The following is a 24,119-nucleotide window of genomic DNA, read 5'->3' on the forward strand; positions in this document are numbered from 1 at the left end:
AAGAAGGAAAGAGAGGAAGAAGGAAAGAGAGGAAGAAGGAAAGAGAGGAAGAAGGAAAGAGAGGAAGAAGGAAAGAGAGGAAGAAGGAAAGAGAGAAAGAAGGAAAGAGAGAAGGAAAGAGAGAAAGAAGGAAAGAGAGAAAGAAGGAAAGAGAGAAAGAAGGGAAGGAAGGAGGGAAGGAATAGGAAAAGAAAGAACAGAAAAAAAGAGGACCTTTTTAATTATTATTTATATTATTATTATTATTATTTATTATTTTCTGCAGTTTTATAAATGATTTTTTATGAGCTCCTCCTTTAACAGTTATAAGGTCACAAATAGATTTCTTTACAGTCTGTTGATTTTCACCTAGTTGGACTGTGACAACTACGAGCAATTCTTGACAGAACCTGACATAAAGGTTTTCAGTTGGACAGAACTACAAAATTCAAAATATTGACAGATTCGTGCCTGGCAGAATTGTGTAAATTTCAGGCCAGTACCCCAGTTTGATTCCTTCTTGTGGAACACAAATCTGCTTAGATTAAAATATTCATATTTCAAAATAATATTTAAAACTGCATAGTTTATTTGAGAAGAATGTTACTTGTTGATCTAAACAACCTACTGAATAAACAGATAGGAGTTATCAGAACACAGAAATCATGCCATTGATTCTGAGAACAACTTGAATTATATGAACAGGACTTACCTACGCTAGAAGACATTAAATTACATACACACAGGAGGGAAACTCAAAATTTCAGCTGAAATAATGTGAACTGTTTTATTAGTCCAACTTTGCAGCCTCAAAACTAGTGTCATTCTGACTTTGCTGTTTCTGCCCATCTATTTTTTTGCAGCACCCTAAAGAGATTTCAATTAGTGATTCTAGCTCTGGCTACATGAAAGATAACGCAAAAGTCTTTGAACCATTAAGACAGTTGCAGTCCTTTAGGACAGTAAATATTATAAAACTCAGGATGAAGAACTTGACAGATGGGAAAAGAAATCTCAGTGGGCAAGAACAGATCTGGCTATGCAGTGCCTTTCTAGAGCTTGTTAAACAAATCCAGCTTGACCATTATAGAAAACAACAAAGAACTGCATGACTACATTGGACTTTTCCAGCACCGTAGGAATGACCTTCAAAGCGCTCACCTACTTGTATTTCCCCCAGCCACATTCTTTCTTGCCTTAAATCAAATCAGGTAAGAATCAAAATAAAATACTAATAATGAAAAAAAAAAAAAAAAAAACAGCAATGGAAGAAGTAGAAAACTCCTGCTGTTCTCTCACCTTGGCCTCTGACAGAACAGCTCCATCTTAATATGGAAAAAGTACATTTCACCAGGTCTCCTGTAATATACCAGTTATTTTTATTTATATTTTTATACACTGAGGTGATTAAATTTTTAGACAAACTGGTTGACCAACTATAGGTTTTGTCAAAAAATATTTAAATTGCTTGTTCTAAAAAGTAAAATGGAATTCTTCAAGTATTTATTAAGAGTGACTTGGATGGTGCCAGTGCTTTTCTTAATCCGTTTAAATAAACAACATGTTTCAAAGCAAGAACTCTCAATGGCAGTTCATAATGCACACTCTTAGATACATTATTTTTCATTAGTAAGTAAAACCTCCAGAAACGTATTGACAGATGACAGAAAATGTTTTTTTTTCCTTTTTTTCAAAGCTGTTTCATTAAAGCAGTGTCAATAAAAATCACAATTTTTTTCACTACTGAATCCCACACTCTGTACTAGTTATTCCATGCCAATGGAAGTCTGTCATTTGCTACAATATGTTGCAATTAAATTAAAATAAGTTTGGAGGATCAGTTAAGTCAAGATAACTGAATGCTTCAAATCAAGCCCACTGATACTGGAACTGCTTTTCATTGTATGAAAATGAACAAAACAAAATGAAAATGCTCAAGTAAAACTTACTGTGCAGCATTACTTCTCTCTGCCTAAGACTGTCATTCATTGTTTAGCAAATTCCCCTGTTGAAATAATTGGATGAAGAGTTTTGCTTAAACCTAAAATGGAACAGAGCAGTGGACTAAGTCCTGAAACACAGAGCAGAAGTGCTGTCATTTAGTGGAATAATCAGGGAAAAGCTTTTCCTTAATTCCATGAACTCTGCATCAGCTAGGTTACCAGTGTGTATTGCTGAGGGACAAAATCTAGTGGTATCGTAAAAGAGCTATGAATAATCTTAGTACTTTAATTTTTACAGATGACTGTGTTTGGGCGATTTTAGTTGATTTCATCTATTGCAAATAATCCTTGTTGTTTAACCTTCAGAAAAATAAAGTACAATTGTTTTAGTTAGGTGCAAACAAGCAAACCAGCTATTTCTAAGAAGCATAGGACCATATAGGTAACAGACAGTGAAAACATGAAATTCCATCCCATGAAAAATAAGGTCTTCACTTACAGTTTCATTTGAATTTGAATGAAAAGACAAATTTAGTTTTTTTGTGTTTCCCGAAATATTTTGAACACATTCTATTTCAAGCTAATGCAAATATTTAACTTTTTACTCTTATTATTCTGAGTACTGTTACACAAATGTTAGTCCAGTAACATTACAGATCCAATTAAATCAAACTGGTTCCCATAAACATTTTAGTTCAACTAGCGGTTTACAGGAAACTTTAAAAAAAAACAAACTTCAGGCATAACTAAACAATTTCAAAAATTCTTTGTGTACTTTATTTCCATACAATAAACCATTAAAATATACATATGAGGTACATCTACATTTACTCCTCCTATATGTAAGGTTCCCTTACAATAAGCAGACCCCCGTACAGATGCATCACTTTGCATCAATCAGCTCCTTCCATTGCAGTCTTTGCAAACATAGGTACACATATCCCTGTAGGTACCAATCCTGTTGATAACAAGCATATTTCTAATCCACAGATGTGGCACATATGAAATGTCAGTATGTACTTAAGTTTTAGTTTGAGGGATTTTGAGGCCTGGATTTTAAATTATAACTGACAGAAAGTTGCTTCATCTAGAGAAATGAGTCCCCACAAGAGCTAGCAGGTGTAGATAAGAACTGCAACAACGAGACATTAGTTCTAAGATTTTCCATTCTTCATATGGTCCCCTATTATTCACTCTGATCACTCTGCTTTTTGGTATGATGCAGTTTCCTGTGGGGATTTTGAGATGCAGGTGAAAGTGAGAAAAATCTCTCAAGTGTTCAATTTATACAGATGAGCAATAGCCAACCAAAGTGATTCTTTGATGCTCTGTGTGTGGAATTCATCCTGAAGTGTCAGGAAATCATCTGGGGGGAAGGATGGATAAACTATCCAATTCCCTTCTTGTTAAAGAAATGCAGAGAGAAGGGAAAGAAACCATATTGTAATATATCGTAGTATATCTATATTCTCTGTAAAAAGAGTGCATTAACAGCAAAACCCTGTAATGGACCGTATAGACTGTATTTATCTATGAAAACAAAAATTTCTTTTTATGATAAAACTACCCAAAATCAGCATGGAAGTGAAAGCAAATATGGTAAAAGTGTATATATGAAATGTTCTCAATATTTTTCATCTTCTGCATCTTTGTAACTTTAATATAAGTGGAAATACCAAGCAGCTGGCTTGTGAAGATAAACTCACATACCAAGAATATTTTTGTTTTTCTCCCCTCTTCTAAAACAAATTTTTATGCTGTTATAATACCAGAGTAGCACCCGATCATTTACCTTGCAACCATTCTGGAGCAGCACTGAGGAAATGAAAACAGCAATTGACCAGCAGCATAGATATCACTTCTGAAAGATAAAAGCATAGATACTCCATCAGAATCATAGAATCATAGAATTCTTTGAGTTGGAAGGGACCCTTAAAGGTCATCTAGTCCAACTCACATGCAATGAACAGGGACATCTACAGCTACATCAGGTTGCTCAGAGCCTGGTCCAGTCAGGCCTTGAATATCTCCAGGGATGAGGCATCCACCACATCCCTGGGCAACCTGTTCCAATGCCTCACCACCCTCACTGAAAAAAACTTTATATCCAACCTAAATCTACGCTCTTTAATCCTGAAATCATTTCTCCTTGTCCTTTCACAACAGACCCTGCTAAAGAGTCTGTCCCCTTCTTTCTTATAGACCTCCTTTAGATACCGAAAGACTGCTATCAGGTCACCTTGGACCCTTCTCTTCTCCAGGCTGAACAGCCCCAGTCCTTTCAGCCTGTTCTTGTAGGAGAAGTGTTCCATTCCTTGGATCATTTTTGTGGCTCTCCTATACTGAGGACTCCACATCTGGATGTGAGGTCCAGGTGAGACCTCACCAGTGCAGAGTATTGGGGGAAGGTCACCTCCCTCACCCTACTAGCCACACTTCTTTTGATGCAGCTGAGGATTCAGTTGGCTTTCTGGGCTGAGATGGCACATTGCAGGCTCATGTCCAGGTGCCATCTACCAGCACTCCCAAGACCAAGAATGCCAAGTGTTCCTGATTCTACTGTGAGAATCAGAAACCAAAACTGCTTCAACCAGTATGTTTTACTAACTTAAGATAGAATCAAGAAATAGTGTATTTTAATTTTTATATTAGAAATTGGTTCTTTTGATAATTTCAAACAATAAAACTAAGAGACTGAGAACTGAATGTTCAAAGGACAACAATGGATTTCAGCAATCATCACCCAGAAACATTGGTCCAGATATTTTTGCATTCACTGCTTCCATATACTTGGTGGCATCCAGTGACTCACTGACACTAGATCATGACTGATTATCCTTAGAAATTTCAGGCTGATTATAAAGTGTTAGTGAATCACCCAGAGCTGTATTTTATAAACAAGAGACACTGTTCTCTGGAGATGGAAATCATCATCTGAAGCTCAGGCTGTTTCAGAGGGGAAGAATCCCTCCCTAGTAGAACAGAATGCTAAGCTTGCTTTTCTGCAGCCAACCAAGCTCTGCTATGTACCCTACTCTATTGGGAATTGAGTGTATTTTTGCTATTTTTGTTTGCTTGTGTGTTTGTTCCTTTAACAAACTGATGTTGAACTGCTTCTGATTTCTGCAGCTCCCTTCCAATGAAATTCACTGAATAATGCCAGCTTTTTTTCTGAGCTCAGATGCTGCGCATCTCTGCCTTTAATCTCTGATGCAGATTTTAGAGTTTCTTGTCATCAGATATACAGGAAATTAAAATTTTCGGAGTAGTTTAGACATCAGAACCTATCAAATAGATTAATCTTTTAAAATAGAATACATACATGCATATTCATATATTTATGTTTTAAACTTTTAAGATGACTTGAGAGAATAAAGATTGTTCATAAAATACAATTTTAATGTGGTGTTGGTTTCCAATATCTAGTTTCTATCTGATAGTTGCTTAGTTATTTATATTCAATATATTGATGTTACCTTTACATTGAAAATTTAACTATGAAAATATCAAAGACATCATGAATATTGGTATTGATCAGTGTCACTGCTCATAATCAACAAAGAGAGACTTGTACTGAATAAGTAACCATTCCTTTAGAAATTAGTGAGAAGGTGAGCAGGAAAGGGAGAGTGGAACAGACTGCTGGGGTGTTAAGCAGACTACTCGAATAGTTCTTGTTGGGATTCAACTTGATTTCATACTTAGAATTCAATGAAAAAAACGTACACGTTGAAAGTATGTAACAATGAATATTAAGCAGCCTGGACTTGGATAAAAAATAGATGTTACTGGTGTAAGTGGCACATATTTTGTTTCAAGTAAAGATCTTCATCTCAATTAACTATGTTTTTTTTTTTTTTTCCAAAACAACTAATTTAGATGCTTTTATTTCCCACCCTGTTCACAGCAAATTCTTAGCAACTACAGAGATTCACTAATATAAAATATGTGCCAAAGCTATATTTCACATCCCCGTATTCCCTTTAACATTTTGATTCTCAGGTGTATACCCCCTCCGGAACACAATAAATGTGAAAGAAAGCAGAATCTAGCCCTAGAATTTAAGGTTAGTTCTATGGAAAATAAACTTGATGAAACAGAGAAACAATATGTTACTCCACTTATTTTGCAAAAGGCTATCAAGGGAGAGGCATAAGTGGAACAATGCAGAGAAAATAATGAACTAAAATTTATTACACTCCTCCTTTTTTGAAAAGAAACAAGCAGACCCCTAAAACTTGACACATTGGAAGGCTGGAACTCTCCAGAGTTCACTTCTCTGCTTTTTTTCCAGCTTCTGAGAGCAGTCAAATTATGAGCATTTCCTATATTTTGTAATTTCATAGCAATAGTAAAATCTGTAGGTTGTCATCTTCTCATTTCTTTGAAAAAAAAAAAAAATGTTTCCTAACGTTTTGTTTCTCCACATACAGATCACAGTATATAAGGAGGTCATGAAAAGCCATTAATAAGCTAGTTGAAGCCTTTGTCATTGAAATTTTCAGTATTATGTAAGGGGAAGAACATGCCTTGTTCTTCAAAGTCAACCTGTTCCAAGCCCTTGAACAAGACAAATGCTTGCATCCAGGTTCTAAAAAGGCTTATGCTTAACAGACCTACATATTTTTACTCTTACTTTAATTGAAAGTGCAGTAAGATTTACTAAGCAGTTCCAATTCTAGTAAGGGATTATGAGTTGATTAGTTCAGAACACTAATCTATTCAGTTTGCTGAATATGTATACACACATACACATTTAAAAAAAAAAATCAGCGATTATTCAAATAACTAATAGCAGAGGATCTTTAACTATTCAGGCACACCAGCTTATAAGCCACTTCTTGATAGTTTATACATGAAGTATACTATTTGCACTTACAGAAGCCACTAGGTAGTTTAATTCCAAAAGAATATGGGGAGGAGAGTGATATTTTCTCATTCAGTGAATCTTATTTGGTAATCTTCTTTACATTTAATAATAGCAATAACCTCAAGGAAAGTTTTTTTTTTTTTTTTACTATGATCTTCTGTATTAATTATGATTCATTTGAAATGTCCAAGTCTTTGATTTTTCATTCCTCACATGGCACTAGTTGCATTGTTTTTCAAAAATATTTTCCTTGACTGCATTATTATATATATATAAAAAGAAAGAATCAAAACTGCCAACAAAGTTTTTAGCTTGGAACATTTTGAATAAATTTGGGTTAATGCTATTAGGAAAATTTCTGCTCCAATAACTTTGCTGAATCATCTTTACCCCAAATAGAGACAGAGGAGAATCTTCAGCACTTTTTTTTTTTTTTTTAATTTGAATAAAGGCAGAGTCCACTGGGGCATACCCCTGCAAGGTCTCTCAAAGTTTTGGGGACAAAGCCCCTCTTTTATCCCTGTACCCTGATGCTAGTGAGCCCTTCCCTCCTTCCTCATTGGCTGAGGTACTCAGGGTTCATATTCTTCTCGATTTGCCTATCAGTCAAGCAACCCAGTAGGTACCCCCCCTCGTTTCCTTTGTTTATACATACTTTGTAATCTGGATTCAGAGTTTGTGTTTTGCCCAGCTAGGACTATCATTGTATTCTGTAAAGTCTATCACTCTTCGTTCTGCCCAGCAAACGAGTTACATGCAGGTGCTAAACCAGCATCTCCTGCCATATACTTGCAAGATAAGTTTGTTTAACCAGATCCTTGTGACTGAAATTCTTCTCAGTTTTTTTCTTCATCTCATTTTTCAGGGATCCCCTGTCTTTCCTTTGTTATTCCCAAACTTTATTTTGCAAGGAGACCTCCTCCTTATTTTTCCTTCAATGGGAACAGACACCCCAGTTACCATTCAGAGAGACTACTGGGATGAAGTAATCCACAACTGCAACATCTCACATTCTCAGTGCTATTTAACTTTTAGTCATTGGCCTACACACTGAAAAAAACAACAAAGCATACGTTTTCGCATCTATTGAACATCTGGTTAACTATTTCCCACTAAGTAAATGCATATTTATTAGACGGAATTTATGTAGCTTTTGCCCTAAAACAACAGAAGACTACCATTCATTGTCACATGGCCAAATCATATTCTTGAAGAAAAGCTCTATAAAACAGCTGCCCCAGCTCAGCATGTCCTAATCTACTGGAGTTATCTTGTTGCTTACACATTTATCAGCATTTGAGGAAATACTGCAACAAAGGAAAATAAAACAAAACTATAAAATTCAACTGTAGCTAAAACTATGTTAATTACATCTACCAGCAACAAAGTCACCTTCAAATCTTTCCTCAGACACTCAAGAGTTTACAAAATATAATGCTTTTGTGGCATACTTTGCATTCTTACACAAAGATTAAATCATTAGAGTTCAGCAGACACATAGGAGAAATTCTGAGTCTGATAGGGTTAATTCTCTTTACAAATTTAAGAATACAAGAAAGCCATCACAAAAGATTTTTAAATTGTACTTGTGTACTGGGCTAACAAAAGAAGATTCAAACCATAAAATATTTCCTAGATTGATGTAATAACCTGAAATCACACAATTTTAGTACGACGTGTAATCCAAAGCAGACCTTCATGTAAAGGTTTACGTGATCTCTACATAAAATACCAAATCTTCTTACCAGTTGCAGACAAAGAGTATTCTTGTCTTCAGCTGCTATGTACACAGCTAGAAAGTGCCCAGAAAATCAACCTGAGAGATTAATGAATAGTTTGGACTTAGAATTCACAACACTTTCGTAGGCAAATTGCTCTTGGAAGTTTGAATATTTTCTGCTCTTCACAGACTTTGCTATCTTATCTTGTCTTCCATGGAGTGCTCGTCACCTCCTTTGCTGCTATCAGTTTTACTCCACCAAAAACAATGTTGAGACCAACTGTATAATATCCAAAATAAGAGTATTCAAATTCATATAAAATCATACAATATAAGTTATACTTGTGCATGTTTCATTTGAAATGTTGGAATTTGAAACTGCTAATTAAAGACATTAGTGAATGTCAATACAGCATTATTTTAATGACTCCAAGATAATCCCACAGCAATCAATTTAGATCAGAATGAGTTTATTGTAAAGTGCCAAAGGTGGGGGAAAAAATGCTTCCTTTGCACTACAAAGCAACAATTTCTCAAATGAATAATGCCTGTTCAGAATTTAACTAGATAATTACTTCATTTGCATTTGCTAAGGTGATAAGAGGAATGGAAAAGACAATTCAGTGGGAAATGATATAAGTGTTAAAAGGTTACTTGTGAAAGACAATGTTACTCAAGGTTCTGGATTACCAACAGCTCCTGTTTTAAAAAGAGCACAGTTATTAACCTAAGCATCCTGGTGGAAAGAAACAAAGTAGAACAAATATATAATAGAAAAATACATTCCAACACAAAGCTCTGATATGCAGTTCAGAATGACTGGAGACTGGAGCAACCAGATATATTTCTGTTCTTTTTTTAATATAATAATTTTGAGGAAAGAGTAGAACCCAGAGCACAAAACTGCTGGGGTCTATTCCCATATCTGTTACTGTAGTTTTGCAGAAACAGAAATGGTGGTAAATTACAGGCCACTCATGGTCAGTCCTGCAGAAATCATATTAATTAAAAGCAATAAAACTAACTTCAGCCTTTTGTAGCACCCTGGAATTACCTTGTGTTTTATCGAAGGTGAAGACTCTCTCCTTTTTCAGCTCCAAGCTATCACATTTAGTTTTTGCAAAGCTCATTAAGCACCAACAGGTGCTTATGTATGGCACATAACTACACTTTTGACATGCTTAAAAGTGTGTGCTATGATCTGTTGCACCTCTAAGACTTTCTAGCTCCACAGGCAGATACAGTACACTTCTGCTGGTGCTATACGTTTCAGTGCTGACGTGGTGGGGCTGGGCATAGTGCTAACATGTGCTGTGTCCTTGCTAACTATGAGAGGAAAAAATGATTCAGATTTCTCAGAGAAGCAGTGAGGTCTGGTGAAAACAGATCATATTGTTTTTGTGATAAGAGCTGACCCTTGTTGCAGTATTCACAAACTGAGTCCCATATGCAATGAACATAAAATAAACATAAGAAATTTGTAGTTTTCAATTGGTTTTTCAGTTGTTTATACATTAATCTGGAATATTTCACATTTTAGAACTGGATGGGTTTTTACATTTCTCCATATATGTAAATAATAACATCGCAAAATATTTCTTCTTTTCAACTGAACCAATGTGACATTAACATTGGATTAAACTCATTTGGTAGTAGCTCAGGTTCCTAGTCCTTTCTGAAGAAAGAGACGAAACAAGTCTAGATGTAGGTTCTTGAAAATCTGGGGAGAAGAGGGGTAGATAAGAAAATAAATACAACCTTGACATTCCAAGTGGAACAAGAAGGGCTCAAGAAGTTCCCTCTGCCTCAGTCCTCACCTGATCTCTATCATTTTAATCAGTTAAATAATACCAGAATGGCTAGAGAGGGTTTTATTGCTTTTTTACTTCTTCTTGTTCTTCTATTCCCAATGTTTATATGATAATCTCAGAAAAACTGCACTATTTCTGCAGTTTAGATGCTGCATTTATTTACATCAAAAATCCTATTCCTTCATATTCATTAGTCAAATCCTGACCATTGTTTGCTATATACAAGAAGAATTAAGACAAGATCCCAATTCTGAAATGTTAAAAACCCACTGGCAGACAAAATAAGTCAAAGTATTTTTTAATTGATTTTTTTTTCTTCAGACAAGCTAGGAAAAGGGAAATAATTTTATATCTATAAATAGGAATAAATCATGTATACTATTTCTTTGAGGAAATTTCTGAAAACAGTGATAAAGATATATCTCTAAATACATCAAAATCATGATGAAAAACTATTTTTTCTCAGGTACACCCCTCAGCAAGTACTAGAGTTTTTGAGATTTATTCATTGTGTAAGGAACAGTAAACACCTTTTATTTCCTTTCAGATGCTGAAGAGATTCATCACAGACTAAAATAGTCTCTGACATTTTCATCATCTGTTTTATTTCCAAGTTAAATCTGTAAGCAGGGAAAACAGGAACATTATTCTGCACATGATGAGAAAAGCTCTCTAACTGTTATCGACATGGATGTGTCTACTCATTTTAATGAGACATGATTAGAAGGCTTATATGAAGAATAACTGGAAAGGTTGGCAAGGTCATTTCTGCCTAATTCCTGAACTGGTTTCACATTATTATAATATTACTCAAACTAATTGTTCTTTGTAGATAGTCAAGAAGGCATAAGAACTTTTTGGGGGTGGTAAAAAGAGTTGACATTTTTTTTTCCATTTTTTCTTGCAGAGTGGAAGAATTAATAATAATAATGATAATAATTAAAAAAATCCTTAATGTCAGAAAACTTTAAGAAAACTTGTCTAAGACTAATTACAATTACAACCCATGATGAATTGCACAGTCGTGTAAAAAAAAGTAAGCAGCAAGAGTTAATAATGTATTAAAACTGAAAATATTACTACATCTGTTGAAAGACAGCCAGTTAGAGAGGGAGACAAATCACAAGGTGACAATGTCTGTCTTTAAAAATATTCTGCTTAATTCTGCAGTGTTGGTCCAGACATGGTATAACAATTAATCATTTCTATCTATTTCTTACATTTTTGAAAATTTTGTGATAATGGGTTCTTATATTTCAGAGAATGCATAAAAACTATCTGGAATATAGTATATTTCCATTCATTTCTTCTACAATATTTATGATAACCTTCTCTGCTGTTCTCCTATGCTTTCACTCTTCTACATTATATTTTATTCTTTTATAGACTGATCAGTCTCTGCAAAATAGTTACTTGCTGTAAATTTTTATCTATAGAAATTACTATCATCCATTACACCACAGTTTCGTTTTAGATTTCATTAAGCTGTGTACAAAGTCCGTAATTGCTGTTGGGAAAAAAAAAAAGTCCTTCACAATAAGCTGCAACAATTTCAGACAAAGCCTAATAGTTGATAGATAGGTCTGTGCCTGGTCATTCCCAGTGGTAACTCCCTATTTACTGCCTCTGTTTGGTAGCTGATTATCCGTTTATCATATGTGGGATACACTGGCTACTGACGGAGGCAGTTTGTTTCTCTGCATAAGCATGGGTATCCAACATTTTGGCTTGCCTGGGCTAAATTGAGTGAAGAGGAATTGTCTTGGGCCACAGATAAACATATAATATACATATGGGTACCAAGATTTGTTCTATTTTTTTCATAGAATCATAGAATCATAGAATGGCCTGGGCTGAAAAGGATCTCAAAGATCATTGAGTCTCAACCCCCCTGCTAAGTGCAGGGTCACCAACCACTAGACCAGGCTGCCCAGAGCCACATACAGCCTGGCCTTGAATGCCTCCAGGTGTCCACAGCCTCCCTGGGCAACCTGTTCCAGTGCATCACCACCCTCTGAGTGAAAAACTTCCTCCTAAAATCTAACCTACATCTCCCCCTTGTCCTATCGCTATTTACCCTCACAAACAATTGATCCCCCTCCTGTTTATACTCTCCCTTCAAGTATTGGAAGGCCACAATGAGGTCTCCCTGGAGCCTTCTCTTCTCCAAACTAAACAAGCCCAGTTCCCTCAACCTTTCCTCATAGGAGAGGTGCTCCAGCCCTCTGATCATCTTGGTGGCCCTCCTCCGAACTCTTTCCAAGAGCTCCACGTCCTTCTTGTGCTGGGGGCCCCAGGCCTGGACACAGTACTCCAGATGGGGCCTCACGAGAGCCGAGTAGAGGGGGACCACCACCTCCCTCTTCCTGCTGACCACTCCTCTTTTAATGCAGCCCAGAACATAGTTGGCCTTCTGGGCTGCCAGCGCACACTGCTGGCTCATATCCAGCTTCTCATCCACCAGGACCCCCAAGTCCCTCTCCGCAGGGCTGCTTTCAAGTACTTCTTCCCCCAGGTTGTATCAATACCTGGGATTGCCCTGGCCCAAGTGCAGCACCCTGCACTTGGCCTTGTTGAACCTCATTAGGTTCTCATGGGCCCACTTGTCCAGCCTATCCAGGTCCCTCTGGACGGCTTCCCTTCCTTCCAATGTATCGACTGCACCGCTCAGCTTGGTGTCATCTGCAAACTTGCTGAGGGTGCACTTGATTCCATTGTCTATGTCATTGATAAAGACACTGAAGAGCACTGGTCCCAGGACTGAGCCTTGGGGGACACCACTCGTGACCAGCCTCCACCCTGACACAGAACCATTGATCACAACCCTTTGGCTGCGACCAGCCAACTAGTTCTTAACCCACCGAACAGTCCATCCTTCAAATCCATACCTCTCCAATTTGGAGAGAAGGATGTGATGAGGGTCCCTGTCAAAGGCTTTGGAGAAGTCCAGGTAGATGACATCAATCGCCCTCCTCCCATCCACCGATGCTGTCACTTCATCGTAGAAGGCCACCAGATCGGTCAGGCAAGATCTACCCTTGGTGAAGCCATGCTGGCTGTCTCGGATCACCTCCTTGTCACGTATGTGCCGTAACATGTCTTCTAGGAGGATCTGCTCCATGATCTTCCCAGGCACAGAGGTGAGGCTCACCGGCCTGTAGTTCTCTGGGTCATCCTTTCCCCCTTTCTTAAAAATGGGAGTAATGTTTCCCTTTCTCCAGTCACCGGGCACTTCACCGGACAGCCATGATTTTTCAAATATGATGGAGAGCAGCTCGGCAACCACATCAGCCGTCTCTCTCAGAACCCTAGGATGGATATCATCCGGCCCCATGGACTTCCACACATTCAGTTTCATGAGGAGGTCTCGAACTTGTTCCACTGTTACAGTGGGATAGAATCCACTCCTCTCACCCACACCTTGAGGTTCAGGGTCCTGGCAGACACGGGGAGCCTGACCACCAGTGAAGACCGAGGCAAAGCACTTACTGAGCACCTCAGCTTTTTCCATGTCTGAGGAAGCCACTTCTCCATCCTCATTTATCAGAGGGGGAACACTCTCCTTGACTTGTCTTCTCTTGCCTATGTACCTATAGAACCCCTTCTTGTTCATATTCTTGTTCATATTTTTCATTAAAGCATTAAAAAAAAAGAAAGCAACAAACACATAAAACTAGTGAGATATTTGACCCTGTTTTTTGTGAAACTAATGCATTAGTGTCTGGTTTGCTGGAAGTGGTTACAAATCTTACAAATCTTTGTCAGTTCTCAAGGCGTTCATCAAAGATTTTTGATGAAATTTTATTTCTCCTGTGCTTTAAAATTAAAAATAGTTGTTCACAAATGTACATATTGCCAAAAAGCGATGACATGAATAAGGTGTGATTGTGAAGAGAGGGTTATTTTTTTGTTGTTGTTGTAAGATAGGTCTTATAAAAATCTAGTAAAGAGATATGATCAAATTTTTCACAAAATATAAAGTTTTTTTTTAACATTTAAACCCCAATATAGCCACCTTACTTCAGAGAAGTAAATGATGGACTGGAAGACCTTGGAGGTCTCTTCCAGCTTTGGTGATTATATGATTCTATCATGTTCCCATAATCAGCATCCATACTCCTAAGGAATTCCTGGAATTGGCAATGATTCAGTCCCTTGAATTGTACAAAATTCACAGATTTGTTAATGATTTGTACAACATTACACATTTTCAAAGCTTACACACATTAATTTTCTTGATATCTGATGTAGTGGTGTTTCATCAAATGTGAGTTGCTGGTGGTAATTATATTGCCTTCTATTAACTTTATTAAGTCCCTCTTTTTCACCAATCATCACCAGGGTGCCATCAGTAGTTACACCATACATGCTGACAAAAATGAAAGAAAATCGCTTTAATGTAATTTTTACTGCTTCAAGCAAATCAGAAGATTTAGTTATATGCTTAAATGGAACAAAAGAAGCCATTCTTCAGTGACAATATATTCATTATCAATATCTCTAATGAAAATGGCAAGTTGAGCCATCTCTGTAGCATCAGTACTTTCATCTATTTCCAAAGCAAAAAATTTGAAATCAGAAGAAAATTTATTTCAATAGATTTTCTTATTTCTTCAATTCTCCTGGCTATAGTTTGGTGAGACAAACTGATTTTAGGAAAAAAAAAAAGCTTTTTTTTCAGGACAAATTATATCTGCCACTTTCCATTTTCTATACCTGGCTTAATAAACTCACCATCAGGATTTTTTTTTTTTTTTTTTTGCAGTCAAATTTGCTACCATGTAACCAGCTTTTATAATAGATTCCATTTGGGCTCTAACACTTTTTGAAAAATTTGTTAAAGCAACAAATTTATTTCGGTTCCACTATTTTGTCTTTAAGAAACATTCCTTGATATGCATTTAATTGTTTTGCATATAAAGTCTTTTCAACTTGTAATTTTTGAAAACTGACGATTTTCCTACAAATGAAGCATAGAGCAATATTATTTGTCTTGACAAAAAAGTACTCATCTGACGACTTTTTAACACTCTTCCTTCATCCACCCTTCTTTTTGGATTCTGTTTTCTTTCAAAATGTTATTTAGATAAATAGAAATATTAGTAGTAGTAATCACTGTGTTTTATTCACAAAGTGGTACAAGCACATGGATTTTGATTTGTCTGAGTATGTGTGATGGGTACAATAGGTGGAGTTAGTACTGCACTGTGCCCTCCCTTTGTTCTGTTTTCAACCCACACAGTGCCAAATACACACTGATATTTTAGTTGTTGCTGAGTGATTTATGTGTGTCCAGGGCTGGTCTGGGTCTCTTGATAGGGAAGAGCCACTGCCATGACACTGTGGGGCAGGGGGATGGAGTGAAGCCAGGACAGCTGACCTGAATTAAACCAGCAATTTGACTGAGTATGTGTGGCAGGTGTGAGAGGCAGAGTTAGCACGGCACTGTATCTTCCCCCTCTGCAACATTCCTTTGTCACCTATGCCATCTGTGCTCAAGTTACATGCAAGTGACTCATTAAAAATATTGCTAAAAATCACATAATAATGTTAAAAGTTTACAATCTTGTGGGGCTGCATTACTAGCTGTCCCAGGCTGCTTGTGACCCACAGGCCACAGATTGGACACACCTGACATAAAGTAATGAGATGGGAAGTTCAGAAATTGTGCGAGTGTGAATTGAGGCAGGGGTAGTGATAAGTAAAAGAAAAATAACAATATATTTGTTCCAGGATAAATATTCATGATCACATATCTCAGCATTTTTGGCATTAATTTGCATAACTCTCAGAAGAAAATTTGGAAGTTTTTCAGAATTAAGGCATTAATTAATTGAGGCCATTACGAAGTCAGTCTTTTGTCTCTATTGATGCATTAGGTTGTTTTATCCTAGATGCAGGAGTTCCTATGTATTTTCTTTTCTGTTTGGCAACCCTGACATTCAGTTTGTAAGTCACCTCTCATGTCCCCTTTTGAGTGTAATCCTCATATTTGTTCATTGAGTGCTCCATTCCATTAATCAGATTGTTGTAAACACAAAACAATATTAGCTCTAGGTCAGACCCGGAAAAGCATCAGTCATCTGACATCCAGTGGAACTTCAAGACATTGACCATTCTGTTTTGAACACAACAGTCCAACCATGGTTTTCCTTTACTTAGGCTCTAGTCAATATATTTCTAGCACAGCTACAAGGATACTCCAAGAGACCTTGAGGAATGACAGAGAGTGATCAAGGCAAAAAAAAAATAAAAAATGCACTGAGTACCTCATCTCTTTCCCTGACTTCAGTCGCATATTTTCCTATCCTGTTCATCAGAGTCCACATTTGCTCTGGTCTTTCTTTTGCACTCATCAAATCTCTTCCACTTAACCTTCTTAACCCTTTTCCAGTTACAGTTCCAGAAGAGCTTTGGCCCTCCTAATTCTACTCTCCTACTCTCTATCTCTGGTTAACAATGTTATATTCCTCTTTCATAATATATCTTCCCATCTCCAATAACTTTCATTTCTGTATTTGAGCTCAGTTGGTTTCCCATTCAGCTACTGTGGCTCTAAGTTATGACTACCTCACTTCTGGAAGAAAGGAATGGTCAATTCCTGTGTTTTGAGAAGGTTGTCCTTGAAAGGTGATCTCCTCTTCTAGGATCATCTGTCCTCAGGGCAATTGCACTGGTCATTCAGCCTACCTACTTCCTAGACTTGGTAACATCTTCTTCTGGAGTTCTGGAGTTCCTTTCCCTTTTACTTTGACATCCTGAATTCCACCATTTCATGGTTATTGCAGTCAAATTTGCCATCAACTTTCACAACCCCAAGGAGTTCTTGTTTGTGAGTAGCATATCCAAGAGGGCACTTTCTTTAGTAGACCCCTCCAGTATCCGCAATGAAACACCCCCCAAATTTCCAGTATCATTTGCACCTTGTAATGTGACCTAGGAAACGTTAGATGAGGGATGGTGGTGGGGTGGGTTGTACAGTGCTCGAGACTGTGATCATGCAGTGTCTTTCAAAGGTAGTTTTGTTCACTTTCTCTCCTTGACTGGGCAGTCCTGTCTATTGCAATGTCTCCCTTGTCAATTCTTGGACCATAAGCCCATCATTAATTCTAAATCAGTATTCTTCAAATATGAACCACTTTACCACCCAACTTGCTACTATCTCCAATCTCACAAGATATTTTTTTTCCAGTTGAAAGTTAAGAGAATGAAAACTTGTCCTAGTCCTATTCCCCCAAACTGCATCTCTTTAGTTCATATTCTGCTGGACTTAGCTCAGTAATTTGCTTTCCCCCCCAAAAAAATAGCATTGGGAAATATGAGGCAGTAGTATCTCTGATCTTCAGAAGATTTAACAACATCTCTCACTGCGTTTTGACACCCTCATTGTGTTTGGTTACTACAGTTGCCTTCTCACGTATCAAATCAATTTGAAACTACAGTTTTCTGACAGGCATTGGGTTTCTGATACCACAAACAGCATGATCTCTGTGTCATTTTCTTATGGAGCCTGATGGTAAAGTTGCCCTAGGGCAAGAAACAAGACAAAAAATTTTGTTTTTGCAGAATCACCCTCCTGCTGAAACTGTAAGAACACCTTGTATCTTTTAAATAAGTGAAAGAAATTTGTCAATGCTTGTTTGACAATACAACTTACAATTATTCTTCTTAAGTACTTGGGTTTGAGTAAGGCATGATATATTCATTCTGCAACCCCATCAAATCAAAGAGGTGGTCAGCCTGCCTCACTACTGCATTGTTTTTTAATGCTTTGTCTCCCATTTGGTTGAATAATCTCCAGCCTTGAACAGTTAATTGTATAATAAAAGTTTTCCGTTTCACAATGTTTCCATTTAGATTAAAATATATGCATGATATATCATAAGCAGTATCTTTTGAAATCAGGTGAAAGTACAGTAGACTGAATTATGGTCAATTTATGGTCAGTGTTCAGATGAAGGTTTACTGAGTATGGGCTGTTGTTTCTCTTGCACAAATGTACTCTCTGTGCATGAACCAACTTCCATTAATGTAAACAGCTGCTTCAGCTGTTTGGCTAGGACCTGGGAGAAGTGCTTCCAAAAGGAGCATGAACAACTAGAGAGCCAATTCTACTTCCTCTGCCCTTTTCCTAACAAGCTTGAATATGTCTTTCAGCATGATCTAAATGACAGTGCAATCTGATATTCTGTGCAAACCACAACATAATTTGCAAGTGAGAAATCCTATGCTCACTGGGAGAGGAGAGAAGAGCAGGGAATTGGTAGCATTGGTAGCTTTTGTTTTCCTTATTTATCAAAACATAAAATAAGTACTCTTTTACTTTGCCAATATCATCTCTGGCTCTGTAGCATCAGAAGCTTTCTCTCAGCGCATATCATCAAGATCATTCACATGTGCATGCATGAAAATGAAAATTAAACAGAGGAAGTCTGCACAGCTGTTTCTGCAGATTCGTTTGTGAACTTCTGTCAATGGAATGAACAGAGAAGGTAAAAGATGAGTTAGTAAAAGGACAGTGGTCTATGCATCATAGTTATTCATCAATGTTCTCTGCAAGCTCTGGCATAATTTTTTTATGTGTATTTTGCATCATCCTGGTAAATGTAATATAGGAGTAAGGCAGACATATACTTTGTACTTACTTGCTTTGCGCAAGCACTGTGAAGCTACAATTCATTACTCATTGTGTGGTGCTTAGAGAACTAAAGTGATTTATTAAACAGAAAGAATAAATTATGTTTGAACTCTCAGACCACAAACTGAATTTACATGCTGGACCGTTAGAAAAAGTATACATACTGGGGGTTTTGTTGTTGTTAAATGGTCAGTACTGGTAGAAAATCAACATCTAAATGCACTTCACTAAACTTACCTGTAGGAGTTTTCCTTAAAATAATTATAGAGAAAGAGCTATTTCAAACCATTAAATTAGTTTAATTGGGAAGTACGCGTCATAAATGAGAGTGAAAACGATGCTGACAAAATTGGCCGCAGCTGACCAATAAATAATTACCTGAGAAACAAAAGAGCACAGTATGACTGACCCTCATCATGCATTTTAATTATGGATTTTAATTAACTTTTGAATCTTATAAAATATAGTGCCATACATTTCTTTACCTGTTTTTTTTTTTTTTTTAAGTTTGTTTATTTCTTAGCTGTACAACTGTGACAACATTTGTCTAAAGAGCATACATTCTTAAATTGGAGAGGACACAGTAACTTTTAGGAGAGGATGAAAAAGAAATATTAAAATGTAAGAGTATATAAGAGTACATATGGAACTCTCATTTCTGCAGTATTTATTTGTATGTTATGAAACAAATAACAACAATAAAAAAGGAAAGAAATCTTATTAGCTGGAAAGAAAAGTAGTTGGAGAAGTCTTTCTTGCTTTATGGACTTTTCAGTAGTACAAGTGTAATGGTCCTTAAAATTATTTCTAGTTATAAAAGAGATCTTTGATTTCTGAAAGCTCTAGGGATTTAATTCTGTGATGTCAAGGGTATAGTTCAGCTGTGACAATTCAAAGATCCTCCAGGGTTCCACAGATTCAATGTGAAACTAATTTCTTATTCATTATGAGAATGAAATGCAATAAGTATTTCTTGGGCTTTATCAAAAAAAAAAAAAAAAAAAAAAGCACGTGCATGATTATCTTCGTATTTCTAAAAATGCAGCTGTGTGTCTTAGATTAACTACTGCAAAAGCTAATTAAAATGCTTCGAGGAGTTGTCAAGAATAAAATCAACAATTTAGAATTTAATTTATGAGGGTTGCTCCAAAAGAAGTGACTCCTATTTTATTATGTTGGCCCACAATGTCAGAGGCAGATGTTGGCGGTATGGCAGTAGAGGTTGAACCTTCCCAACAATATTCTGTTACATTTTGTTGCTGTGTGACAGATGGCAGCAGAGGCGCAGCCTGACAGAATGGTGTCTGACATGGAAGCGTGTATGAAGCAAAGGGGTGGAAATGAATTCCTCCATGGAAAAAAAAAATAAAATTGCATCCATTGACATTTATTGACTCTTGCTGAATTATTATGGAGACCAAACAGAGGATGTGAGCCCAGTGAGGCAGTGGGTAGAGCATTTCAGAGGTCGGGATAGTGACAGTGGTCCATCTCCTCTGGTGCAGCTTTCTACATGCATGGCATGCCGGTTTTTGTTCATCGCTGTTGAAAATGTGTAGCTAATGGTGGTAACTGTATTGGAAAGTAGTGTTTTGTAGCTGAGAATTTGGTCTATCAAATAGTGTTATTGTGCTCTCTGTATCTGGTCTAGTTTCCACAAAAATAAATAGGAGGCGTTGCTTTTGGAACAACCTACATATTAATTCTTCCATAATAAATTCTCACTCAGATCAGAAGCTTAGCTGCTTCTCTTTTGCAGCTTGGTCAGAATAGAGCTCCTGTTCTGACCCTTAATGTTCTTTCTTTCCCCTCAGTTTATCAATTGTGCTTCTTATTTGCTCATGTCAAATATTCAATCTGCATTCCTGGAATAGACATCATTAAGAATAGTGTTGTAAGCTTCACTGATGAGTTTAAATTATCTTCAGGGGGTCCTTGAAACTACAAGAGGCGGATAAATGAAATAATTGAGGAACGTGTATGGTTCATGTATTATCTATAACCTAAAGCACATCAGAGTATCCAAGCATTAAAAAATTTGGAAACTGATACCCCACAGTATGAAAATATAAAATATTAATCCTTATCATTTTTTTAAGGAAACAAAAAAGAAAAAAAGAAAAAAAAAAGGTTAATATGACCGTTTTTATAACCTATCTATGAATTTTTTTAGAAATAGTGGGAGCACACTTGAAATTCCCATTGAAGGATAGAAGAGAGGATTTTCTAAGCTTTATCAGACAGTGCAAGAAAAAGATTTTCTTTCCAGAAGTTTCTTACAAGGTAGTTTGGATTCTATGATGTTCATTCAGATCTAAGATGGAAGAATTAAAGGAAATTATGGAGCCAGGCAGAAGACCCACTGTGGGTTAAAGCCGCACATCACTCCAGATCTTCCTTTGGTGGAGATTCTGCTTTATTAGCCTTTATTAGCTGCTGAGCCCATTCTCCAGACAAAATACCTCAAATTTCTAGCCAATTTAAAAGTCTTTGGAGGCTGACATTTTTACTTACAATGTCTTTATCTTCTTCAATTCAGAAACGAATGAGCTGAGAAAATAGATATCACTTATCCGTATCCTATTTTCAGTTTATCAAACACTAAAAGCATAACCCACTCCCTTTCTCTTCTTTCCATGCTTATGTTGACCGTATAAAACTTCCCACTAACTGCTGTATTGAGTAGATAGCTGACATATAATTATTTTTTACATATTTTTTGCATTTAATCATTTTGCATAAAAGTATGTGGCTTGAACAGGTACACCCTTTGCTGGGTGGGGAGCTGGCTGGAGGGCCAGGCCCAGAGAGTGGTGGTGAATGGAGTTGGATCCGGCTGGCGACCGGTCATGGGTGGTGTTCCCCGGGGGTCGGTGCTGGGGCCTGTCCTCTTCAATATCTTTATTGATGACCTGGATGAGGGCGTTGAGGGCACCCTCAGTAAGTTTGCAGACAACACCAAGCTGGCAGGAAGTGTTGATCTGCCTGGGGGTGGAGAGGCCCTGCGGAGAGATCTGGACAGGCTGGATCTCTGGGCTGAAGCCAACGGGATGAGGTTCAACAAGACCAGGTGCCGGGTCCTGCACTTTGGCCGCAACAACCCCAGGCAACGCTACAGGCTTGGGGCAGAGTGGCTCGAAAGTTGTATGGAGGAAATGGACCTAGGGGTATTAGTCGACGCTCGGCTGAGCATGAGCCAGCAGTGTGCCCAGGTGGCCGGGAGGGCCAATGGCATCCTGGCTTGTATCAGAAATAGCGTTGCCAGTAGGAGTAGGGAAGTCATTGTCCCTCTGTACTCAGCCCTGGTGAGGCCCCACCTCGAGTACTGTGTCCAGTTTTGGGCCCCTCACTGCAAGAAAGACATTGAGGCCCTGGAGCGTGTTCAGAGGAGGGCGACAAAGCTGGTGAGGGGTCTGGAGCACAGGCCTTATGAGGAGCGGCTGAGGGAGCTGGGATTGTTCAGTCTGGAGAAGAGGAGGCTCAGGGGAGACCTCATCGCTCTCTATAACTACCTGAAGGGAGGTTGTAGTGAGCTGGGGGTCAGCCTCTTCTCTCTTGTAACTAGTGACAGGACGAGGGGGAATGGCTTCAAGTTGCACTGGGGAGATTTAGTCTGGACATTAGGAAATACTACTTTTCTGAAAGAGTGGTCAGGTGCTGGAGCGGGCTGCCCAGGGAGGTGGTTGAGTCACCATCCCTGGAGGTGTTCAAGAAACGTTTAGATATAGCGTTGGGAGACATGGTTTAGTGGGGTTGTTGGTGGTAGGTGGATGGTTGGACTAGGTGATCTTGTAGGTCTTTTCCAGCCTAGCTAATTCTATGATTCTATGATTCTATGTATATTGCACATACATAATATTATTACAAACTATTTCTTGATAGAATGATAGATTTTTTTTTTTTTCCTACCACTACAAACAAATCTAATCTAAAAGTAGTGCAGTCAAATACTCACTCTCTCCACGAAGGAAATAAAGAGCTGCTCTTTCCTGATTTCGATAGTTCTGCATATCTCTATAGCAGGATGTGTTTTCATTCTGCACTGTCACTCAGTTTCTAGTTGCTACAACTGAGGGTCACACAACTATTAATTCATCTCTTCTGATAAGGAGTGGAGAGGGACCTCATTGTTTTAATATTAATTTTTCCATTTTTGCCTCTTACAGTTCAATTACTGAAAAGTATAAAAATAAAATTTAATTTATAACCTCTTTCTCTGCCTAGTTTCCTCCTTCTCTTGGGCAAAGCTACATCACCTTCCTAGATCTCATGGAGTTAATGGTGAAAAAGGCAACCCTTGCCTCCTACTAAAATGGAGCATAGTAATTTATGTGCAAGCATGGAAGCCAGTATGTTAGTGTGTTTCTGTCTGAAGTTCAATACAAAGTAGAAAGTAGAAACACCACTGTTTGGCTCTAACAGCAAAACCTGCAATTGAACTGTGAAGAGTAGTGCAAAACTTTGAAGTCTGGACATGTTTCCAAGATTATTTTACTTTCACTGGAATAAAAACAAAAAATTCCTTTTGCTCTGAATAAAATATGAAAAACAATGAAAGAACAGTAAAAAGTATGCCCTCTCCCCACCCCCCCTCCATACTCCTCTGGCTCTATCTTTGAAAACCTGCCACAATAGCATCAATGGTAAGATCTCAGTTTACACCGCAGCAGTCATACATGTTTTCTTTATAATATAAGGCACAGTCCTTTGCTGTTTAGCTTTTTTTTTCTTCATACCCAAATCCCATAGCTGTGTGTACCACTTTCACAGATGGATTACTTACATCTCATATAAACACAAGTAACAGTTCTTTACAACAAAATGCTGTTTCTATTATATATGCTGTGAATCAAAACAGCTATGGACAGATTATTGGTGGCAATTATTGGATTTCTTACTGGGAGCCACAGTAGTGCAAGCTGGCACAGACAGCGAGCTGTATTTGGCGCATTAATCCAGAAAGAGATTGGTAAAAAAACATTTTGTATTTCTAACAGCTTACATTTCAGCATTTGTCTTGCAAAGAGAACCTAGTGCTTCAATATTTCCTGATCTTCACTTTATGCAAAGGGGAAAACAAATCTATAACCATAACAAAAACACTTATTTTTATTCATAGATGAGGTATTTACAGACTGCTCATTAAATGCAGCCATTG

The sequence above is a fragment of the Numida meleagris genome, chromosome 2 (assembly GCF_002078875.1).
Source record: "Numida meleagris isolate 19003 breed g44 Domestic line chromosome 2, NumMel1.0, whole genome shotgun sequence".
In the NCBI taxonomy this organism is placed as follows: Eukaryota; Metazoa; Chordata; class Aves; order Galliformes; family Numididae; genus Numida; species Numida meleagris.